The sequence below is a fragment of the Jaculus jaculus genome, chromosome 15 (genome assembly GCF_020740685.1).
Source record: "Jaculus jaculus isolate mJacJac1 chromosome 15, mJacJac1.mat.Y.cur, whole genome shotgun sequence".
Taxonomy (NCBI): domain Eukaryota; kingdom Metazoa; phylum Chordata; class Mammalia; order Rodentia; family Dipodidae; genus Jaculus; species Jaculus jaculus.
Genome location: NC_059116.1, coordinates 28,224,828 through 28,233,683, shown reverse-complemented (window position 1 = coordinate 28,233,683; position 8,856 = coordinate 28,224,828). Strand labels below are relative to the sequence as shown.

The window sequence follows — 8,856 nt, the reverse complement described above, 5'->3', positions numbered from 1 at the left end:
AAATTTGGTTAATTCATGCAAGAACATTCATCACCTGCCAATCAGACAAATGCCACTTAAATGCATCTCAAAGAGCATTGTCTTGTGTCACATTAAAAGTCACACTGAAGAAAAATTCCTTCTGGTGGTGAATATCTTCTGTGTAGAACAAGGGGAGACTATTACCCAAGATAATACTAACAAAAGCCATGAGACATACAAATTAAAATTCAATCTTTTATATCTGCTCAAGTTCATTCATTGCCCACTTTGTAAGCAGATCACTTGACCTTGTTGTTGAGTTGTAGATGCTCTTTATATATTCTTTATGTTATAGAATATATATGTAAGAGATCTAAAATAGTAAAACTCAAGAGAAGCAAAAAGTACAAGGATACTTCCTGAGGCAGGGGCTGGGGGCTAGAGTAAGTAGAAAGAAGGAGCTGTTTGATGAATAGAGTTTGTATTTTGCAAGATTTTTTTTTTTAAAGTTCTAGAGATCCGTTTCACAATACAACTATATGTAACACTACTGAACAACGCTGAATATTTTGCTGTGTATGTTACCTTTTTCAGTGAGTTAAAATGAAACTTGTTATGACAGAAAAGCAAACCCGGTTTTACTTCTGAAGATCCATAATCATGCAGGCAGGTCTTATCAGCATATTTCTTCAAGGGATTGAAGTCCCCCCCCACCCCCGCGCCCACCACGTGTGCCCTCAGGTAACATCCACCTCCTGACCACATGGGCTGCGCATGGGGCACAAGTGTTCTCTAGTGGTACCCACGCTGGTGCCCTACTGAACCTTTTTATTTTTCTTTTAAGTTTAGTTTTTCTTTGTTAATTCATAAAAAGTCTATGAATGCAAAATAAGCATTCAAGTGTTCACTTAATTTTATTTTGTCCTACTCTGATCAAGTTATTGCTTAGCATAATGTTTAAACTAGGTTTTAAATCTCAATATACTTAGTTTTTAGTGATTACAGTAACTCATCCTAATATTGCTTGCTGTTCCCAATGGTCTGTCTGTCTGTTTTATTTGAGGGATTTGGGGGATTGAAATGGGGGTGATGGGCCCCAAGGCCTTCCTTTACAAACTGCTGGCTTCAGCTGCGCCTGGGATTTGGACGTGCACGTCCAGTCCTGAGACGTCTCCTAGACCTCACTCATTCGCAGGTCCACTTTTGGAGAGCCCTTGCCTCAAGTGGTCCCATCCTTACAGTGGCTTTGCTGATCTGAGTCATGCAGCACCCCACCCACACTACAAGAGAAATTCTGAGGCCTTTGCACGTGAGGGTTGAGATAAACTAGTGACCTATTGACTTGTCCTTGGGGCTGTGTTTCTAGGATTGCTGGAGAAGGAGCAAGGAGAGCCAGGTTGGGGCGTGGGGGAGAGCTGCGGGGAAACCGAGAAGGAGCCCTTGCGCGGGAGGGAGGGGGCGGTCAGTGCGAGCCGGGGACCCGCTGGGCCGAGGCGGGCTGCGCGGGCGGGCGAGCGGGAGGCGGAGTCGCGGTTCGGCGGGGGGCGCGGCTGGCTGGCTGCGGCGGGAGCTGAAGTCGGGCAGGCGGCGCCGCAGCCCGAGCCTGGCCGGGACGGGCTGGACGAGCCCGGGCTCCGCTCTCTCTCCTCGGGCATCGGGCGGAGTTTGCCCCGGGCGCGGGAACTTTCCTCCGGGAGCCGAGGCAGCCGGTACCTGCAGGCGCTGGTGGTGGGGGGTACGGCCAGGTAACGGCGGGCTGCGGGGCGTCTCCCGAAGGGCGGGCGGGCGGGCGGGCGGGCGCGATGGGCATCCTCACCTGCGCAGGGAGTTGAGCGCGGGGGCGCGGGACGGTGGCATCTTTCTGCCCCGGTCGCTCCCCACCCTGCTTCCCAGCACATCGTCCCACTTCCAGCCACTTTCTTGGACGTGCCGGGGACTGGAAGACTGGCAGAGGGGCGCCTGCCTGGACGGTGGCGGTGGCGGGGGCACCAGGTGCGGAGCTACCTGTATGGGACTCCTGGGCTGGGGCGGAGAACCCAGTGAGGCGTGCGGAGCCGGGAAAGGGGACACCGGAGGGGACACTCTGAAGTTTCCCCTGCCGGTTATTCCGGTCCTTCCTGCTGCTTTGGTCAAAAGATGAGCATCCCCGTGGCGGTGGGTGACTGCTCTGCGCCCGCCTGGCGGGAGGGAGGGAGGGACGCTCGGGTGTTCCAGGCTGGACTCGAACCTGAGCCCTGGGCAGCGTGTGTGAGCAAGTGAGGGAGATGCGGAGCAGCGGGGTTTGTTCTCTCTGCTGTGGCGTGACTTTCCCGCTGTTCCCATCTCCCCTTTGCTCCTCTGATCACCCTGTCCACCAGCGCTTCTGGTGGAAGGCTGGGAGGTGTCGGGTCTGCTGCCCTTCAGGAGTTTTTTCCAACTAAGTTCTCAGGAGCGAAGTCCAGGGTGGCCGGCCCTCGCCCTCCCTCCCTCCCCGCCCGCAAGCCAGCCTAGGCAAATGGCCTGAATCAATTTTAAGTTCATCCTTGCTGTTCTGCCGGTTGAAAGATTCTGAGCTTCTGTTAAACTCACACACAGAAACACAGTTGGACCGTATTTATTTAGTATTTCTCTCTCTCTCCCTGATTCAGTGGTGGGCCAACTGCCACTTCCATATGCCTGTCTACCAAACTAAGGATAAGGAGAAACGTGATTGTTGTACATGGGCTAAGGTATTCAGGGCGACCACATCTTACTGCTCAATGGCTTCTGTCAAAGTGAACCAGATATGTCGAACAAATTTGCAATTCTGCCCATTGTGTTCACAACAATAACAATACCTATACATGTACCACTGACTCTATTAATTGATGAAAAATTAAAGTCTGACCAAGTGGGAAGCATTTTAGTGGAATACAGTCAATAAGAAATTGCACGTGCTGATTGCCCAGAGAAAATGCGATTTTTTCCTTCTTCTTATCTCTTTTTTTTTTTTCTTCTTTATTATAGTAGTATTCTCCAGAAAATGAGTACTGCTCACGTAGGTAAATGTTGATGCATATTAACTGAGCCCCATATTTTGTAATACAGAGGCTTGGTGACATTCCAAGAACAGAAATGTTTTAAATCACTGCCACCCATCTGTTCCCAACCACTCACTGAAAACACAGCATTTTATTTGCACAGGTATCCAAAGGTATCTACTTATTTCCTACCTTCCCGTGAAATGAAGAGGGTCATGGAAGCATGGCTACTTACAGTTAGCAACTGTGTGTTTGGCTTTGAAATGCCTCTTTTAATTTAATCCCTTCTCCTTCTCAGTTCAACTAAAATGGAAATCAGAAAAGTTTGAAAGAACTTGACAGAAAGTACTGTAGGCTAGATTTCATTGTGTCCAGCCCATCGGTTACCAGACAGAAGCTGAAGTCCAGTACAGTACCAGGTCCTCCTGGAGGCACTCTTTCTCCTAGTTCACGGTGAGAAAATGGTAGTGTGCAGTGGACTAAACAGCCTCCTCACAGAGTGAGTGTGGCTTCCTTCTGGGTCCAACGTCTTCCTGAGAAAACTTTACCAAATAGAAAAGTAACAATATTCCCGACAAATGGACATGGCTTGCCTCCCGTGCATGAACACCATGAGACTGTTATATGGGGGATGAATGAGGTGTGGGCACAGCATGTTGTATGTCTGGGAGTCTGCATCAGTTAGTGTATAGTCAGCAGACAAATGTGTGGCCTCCATTTTGCTCAGGGCATCACTAAAGAAAGACAGATGTGTAGTTTTAAGTCCCTCCCCCACCACCATCCAAGAAGAGTTTTCCATTTGGGACTTTTTGTATAACTTGCATCTCAAGATTGGCATGTGATTATCATTCAAACTAAGTGAAATAAGAAATGCAGTCTTTGTTCAGAGGGGACAGAATGTTAGTGATCACCTAGTAGCTCAACTCTGGGCATACTATCCCAAAGTAAATTCATAATTTTGAGGGGTGAGGTAGTGCTGATTCTCCTCATTTTGTGTCAAATAATTGATATGTACTTGAAGAATATTGAAAATCCAGGAAAGACAAGATTTTATTACTATATGTTATGTTCTGGTATACTGCACTGACTCTGAAAATATTAACAGTTTCCTAACTTAGAACAAGAGGAGCAGAATGTACCCAAGCTGTACATAACTCTGAAAGAAAAATTGCTTTTAAAAATATGGTCTCATTTAAAGTTTTGTTTTTACATAAGAATGTGTTACTCTTATTTTTCTGTACACTAAAAATGAATTATTGAGAAGGAACAGTTTCACCACGTACAGTACACACTCTAAATTATTCATGTTAATGAGTGGAATGGAGGCTACGATAATCTAAAATCATAGTTATTTAAAGAGTCATTTGTGTTTGTCTTTGGAATACATTACGCGTTTGGTTTGAAAACAGATTTTCATTGTTATTGTGGGCAAGTTGCCTTTCTAATTATTTTGTTTTGGTTTAGGTTAATTTTTAAATGAGCTTGCATACCTCCAACACCAAAACCAATTTCTAAGGAGGTAAGGCAGATGGGCAGCTTGCCCAGAAACAAGCTTGGTGACAGAAATAAGTAGACCTGGTACAAAAACTTTGCAATAGAATAGATTATCTATAATTCATAGACAGATGATCAAGAGTTTATTGTGGGTCTCTTTGATGGATATATGCTAATCATTATTCATTATATATATATAATATATATAAATATATATTTATATATATTATATATATAAAATGAATATATATATACATATATATAATATATATTTATATATATTATATATATAAAATGAATATATATATACATATATATGTGTGTGTGTGTGTATGTATGTATGTGTGTGTATATATATATTCCTGAGACAAAATAAAAGTCCTTTAGTCAAAATCTGAGCTCTTCAATCCCACTTCACATCCAACAAAGTTTAGCAAAAATGATAGTAGTGGATGTTTATAGGAACATATTAATTTCTAAACTGTACTCAATTGAATTTTCAAGTTTCCGTAAAGCTTGAACCTGAGTTTGGTATTTAATGACATTCCTAAGCCTTATACAGGCATTTCACAAAGAGCAGCAGCAGCAGCAGCAGCAGCAGCAGCAAGAAGCCATCGCAATAAAGGGTTTGGATCATTTGATCTCTGCACCTGTGTTCAAATCAAAACCACACTGCATCTAAAGGAAGCTCTGGAGCATCTACTGTTGCTCGGACCTACTTAGATAAAATAGCTGAAGTTCAGCAAGACTGCCAATTTAACAGATTTCCATTGTGTTTTTCAAAAAGCTCTGAGCCAGAAGTGGTTGTGGATGAAATAGTTACTTGAACTTGAAGTGCGTCAGACTCCAGCAGTTGCTGTTAAAAGACGTGTTTATAGTCAGTGTTCAGTTGTATATAGATTTTGTTGAGCTGTTGGTTCTGTGGATTTTTAGGCATCATTAGAAAACCTCTGTGTTGAAGGTTGGAAATGCCAAAAAAAGAAATACGATTGGAAAGTCAGATAAGATCATTTTTATGTCAATAATTCACAGTAAAACTGTAACTTTTACAGATGTGGAGAAAATGGCAATAGGAAAAGTAGATGTGTCTTTCAGTTGAGATGATACTCTCATAATAAATGTGGTCACTGCTAAAAGTGGAGGGACATATTCTAAATTTTTATAGGTCATGGCATTTTTTAAAAGAGTGGACTAGACGTGAGTATTTTCAAGAAAATATTGTGGTTGGAAATATGAACTTGAGACCCACAGGATATGTTTTATAACATATTTATTATGGGAATAAATATCTCTAACCAGTGCCTAAGTATTAGAATCAAAATTATGCATTCTTAAAGACCTGAAAAGGATCTTAGAAGTAATATTATCCAATTTTAGTTAAGGAAACACTGGGGGTCCACAGGTCACAGGGAGATGATAAGATCACACTGTGGTGGCAGTGCAGAAAGAGCAAACCTGACCTGACTCCCTCCCTACCCAGTGCGGTGCAGGGAGTTGGGTGGTTGGATGAGGAAGTTGACCCTTTCCAGCAATTGCAATAAACTAAGCCATAATAGTTACGGCATGAAGTGGAATAGAGGAAAATGCCAAAGCCTATGACCTGCTGGTTTCTGTCTTACTCTGAATGGCACCTGGGCACCCGACTCCAGTCCTTAGCCCTCTTAATGCTCTATTTTATTTTTCAGTAACAAATATTGTGTGCTGTCTTGTTAGTATACTGAGGTTCAACTCACAAGGAAAATAATTAGTGAAAATTTCTATAACTAAAATGGAAGAGTAAAACAAAGTAATTATCAATAATGGGCGTTGCAGTGCATTAACAATTGAAGATGACTTCATTAGAACACATACTAAACAAGTCAGAGCTTGTGTTTTTATATACGTGACTATGTAACACTTATATAATAAATTTAAATTTAAGATAGATAAAAGCATTAGAAGGAATACAGTGTAAGAAGTCTAGGAAAATGAATGAATGGGAGTAGATTAAAGGAAAGATTAGGGTAATTGTAATCCAGACTGATTTGCATGTGAGAGGTAAAATGAAAAACGTTATTGTCAAACAAGAATATTAGCCATGAAAAATCATAGACAACTACAGCACAGAAAATGTGAAAATCCACTTTGCAAATTAGAGAGTGCATACCGTTAACCCACTTCTACCAGAATTGCAAACCACTTCAAGAACTATATTCTTAGTTGTCACTTATTAATGTGAACTCTACTTCAAGTCAATTTGCTGTCTGCCTGCAAACAACCAAAAATAAAACATTTTCTGAAGTGGCAACTAGCAATTTAGTGTCAGATTTCCTTGTTTGTTTTCTATTGCTATTCTTGAATTTCATTCCCAAAGTTAGGGGGGAGTGTACTTGAAAAGATTAAATGATTAACCCCCACAAACTTATTGTAAATTGTGAGGCCTTTGGTTCAAATTCTTACAAAATTCTTAACGATGATGGTGCACTATTATACACTGATATTCACAGCAAGTTTAGTTCAGTAGGATGTGCAATGTTATATGAAATATTTGTGAGAACTGGCAGCATCTCGCCCCGCTAGATATAGTACATTTTGTAATCAGGGCAAGCATTAGTACTCACCCTAATGAGAACCACAGGGCTATAACAACAAGATTTCTACTTAGACCCAGATCATCCTCCATGCTGCTACCCACCAGTTCACTTTAAGTGGGATCAGCCCACTTGTCCACGTGTCTCCTCCCTTCTTCAATGGACCAGAGCTGCACAATTCACTGCTCTCCAACTCAGGCTCATGTGCTGGTAAGTTGTCTGTCACTATCCCCTTTGTGAAAAGGATTTGGGGATCCTTATTTCTCACAAGAGTATGTCTTTTGTGGATAACTCTGACCAGTGGCCCACTAATGTATAAATGGACTAATATTTTAGTTTTCCCAAAGCCTTATCCTGCTTGAAATGCGTATGTCCATAAAACACTGAAAGTTTTCATACACACACACACGCACACACACACACGCACACCAGATGCACAAGGAGGCACACGCATCTGGAGTTCGTTTTCAGTGGCTGGAAGCCCAGGCGCGCCCATTCTCTCTCTCTCTCTCTCTCTCTCTCTCTCTCTCTCTCTCTTTCTCTGTCACTTTCAAATAAATAAATAAATAAAGCAAACAAAAAATTTGAAAAAGAAACATAAATTATCTATATTTATACACATATGTATACATGTATGTGTACATGTACATATAACATACATATATTTCTATGTTTTAGGCACTAAAAAACAAGAAAGTGTTATCAAATGTTACATTTTTGAATAAGCTCATGAAAACAATAAGTTGCACTAGTCTAATATTGGAAGTTACATGTAATGCATATTTCTTTGAAGAAAGCTTAGAGCAGAGGCCTAAATTTACTACCCACTCAAATATACTACTGACGTAGGATTTTGTGATGCTCCTTGAATTCAGTGTGTCTGTGTAAAGAGCATAGGAGTTAGAGGTTATGGAGGATTACATTGTCCATCTTACAGCTAGTTCATCTGTGTACTGCATACACCTTCAAGCACTGTATTTCTTACTAATGTTAAGTAAGAAGCTCCTATAGACATTGAGGTTGAAGTCATTCACAGTATGTTGTATGTTTGTGTGCATGTGAATAACCAGTTGCTTTGACCACCCACCAGGCTGACAATCCTGAATTCATTTGTTATCAATCAAGAGGTAGAGCACTGGTACAGAACACAGTTTATCAGAGGATGATTTGGCTGTGTATCATTCATCCTTACTGGAAGTTTCTTGGACAAGTAAGCGACCCAACATTCAACCTCAGCTGACCCCTGGATTTATTTGGTGTACCTTTGTTACGCTATGTAATGCACACACAGTGGTGCATTGGGAACCAAGCAGAGATGAAACTGGGTTTGGTGGATTGTGGAAGTGATAAGGAGAATTAGGAGCTGCTCTCATTTGAGCACCACCAAAGCCTGTACAAGCAGCAAAATTTTATTGGAATGTCTGCCTTTTCTTGTTTTGCTTTTTATCCGCATGTGGAATAAAGGCAAAGATTGTGAAAGGAAATCTTCCTTTCTCTTTGTACTGTTATCCCTGCAGTACAAGAGAAAACCTTGTCAGAATAGTCAGCTACCCTCTATTCCATCACCACATTCTTGGCACTTATTTTTTTCTTCACTATGGAGCCACAGCGCTACCCTCAAATGAACTCTAAAAAGAAAAAAAAATGCTTAAGAATACAGCATAGCAAAGGGAAAATACACCTATCTAGTGTAGTGAAAGAAATTTCAGAAGCCTGTATTAGAAATGTGTGAAAATGGGACAACAAACAAACCAGAGAAACAACTCTGTCGATTCAAATAAAAACTGTAATATTTACTTTTCAAGTTTCAGAAGCAAGAAGTCCTAAATTCC

At 41.6% G+C, this 8,856-nt stretch overlaps 1 protein-coding gene across 1 annotated transcript in view; it reads left to right on the top strand.

The window, feature by feature from the left end:
* The first annotated feature begins 1,578 nt into the window (after positions 1-1,578).
* The window catches only part of Chst9 (carbohydrate sulfotransferase 9), a 297,984-nt gene continuing 290,706 nt past the window's right edge, over positions 1,579-8,856 (top strand). The window contains exon 1 of the mRNA XM_045135093.1: positions 1,579-1,706. The gene's annotated coding sequence lies outside the window, so the exon portion shown is untranslated. The remainder of the gene's footprint in view (positions 1,707-8,856) is intronic.